Below are 1,214 nucleotides of genomic sequence, written 5' to 3'. Positions count from 1 at the left end.
AAATGAAGTGTGAAATTTTTCTTATACGTCAATGCAAAACATAGAGGCTACAAGGACACGCTATGCTTTCCTTTGCCTTGCTGGTAGCCTCTCACAAACGAAAATATAAGAAGCTTCATTTTTCTTTCTTTTTTTCTGCTGCATTTTTGAATTCATGTGGCATTACATTTTTATGTGTGAAGTTTAGGAAAGATTGTCAAAAAATATCTACCTTCTTCACTTGTGTGTTTGTTAGAATGACCCCCTTTTTCATCATTTTTCAGCTTTACGAAGGTTTAGTCGGAAGTGGGTAGTATATCTGTACGTGTTCTCTCTTCCTCGTTTTCTTTAGGTTGAGAATTCGTTCCTCATTCTGCGAACCCTCTCAGTGCGCCTTCCAAAGGGGGAATATAAATAAACATGAGGAAGGGATTCAATTGAATTTTGCAAAGAGCATTTTTTCCCTTACGGTATGTAAACATTTATACTTATCTGCACACGGAATAGTGCATATGTACCGGTGTGTAAATTCGTGTGCATGTCCATTTGCACACTGCTGGGAAAATGTAACAAAAAATTCTCAGTCCTTTCTCTATTTAACCATAGCGGGGTTGCAATCAAAATGGAGCCCCTCCATTGTCCACCGTATCAACACGCCCACAGAGGTTCCCCACCACCCGTTGCATTTCAACGTAGGCCTTTAATTTTGTCTGACCTACTACTCTCTAGCCGACACATTTTTTTTAGGAACCGTTCAGGAAAAATAAAGTTTTTGAATAAAACTGGCGCAAAATTTTCAAAAAAAATATAAACAGTCATTTTTTTTTCCTGAATTGTGGATAAGCAAAGTGGTTGTTTGGTAGCAATAGCTTTTATTTGTAAATAGGATTAATTTGGGCTGTTAAATGGGAATTGTTTTTCCTTTTTGTGTGGCCTACTTTTCGAAGCAGTTTCGAAACAGGAGGATCTGTCTCCACTTAATGTTTGGTCTGAAACCTCTAAATTGAGAAAATGCCAAACTAAGAAAATGCCAAAATGAGAAGATGCCACAATGAGAAAATGCCAAAATGAGAAGATGCCACAATGACAAGATGCCAAAATGAGAAGATGCCACAATGACAAGATGCCAAAATGAGAAGATGCCACAATGACAAGATGCCAAAATGAGAAGATGCCACAATGAGAAAATACCAAAATGAGGAAATACCAAAATGAGAAAATACCAAAATGAGAAA

This window comes from Plasmodium inui, assembly GCF_000524495.1.
Source record: "Plasmodium inui San Antonio 1 unplaced genomic scaffold supercont1.25, whole genome shotgun sequence".
Taxonomy (NCBI): Eukaryota; Apicomplexa; class Aconoidasida; order Haemosporida; family Plasmodiidae; genus Plasmodium; species Plasmodium inui.
This window is presented reverse-complemented; position numbering follows the sequence as displayed.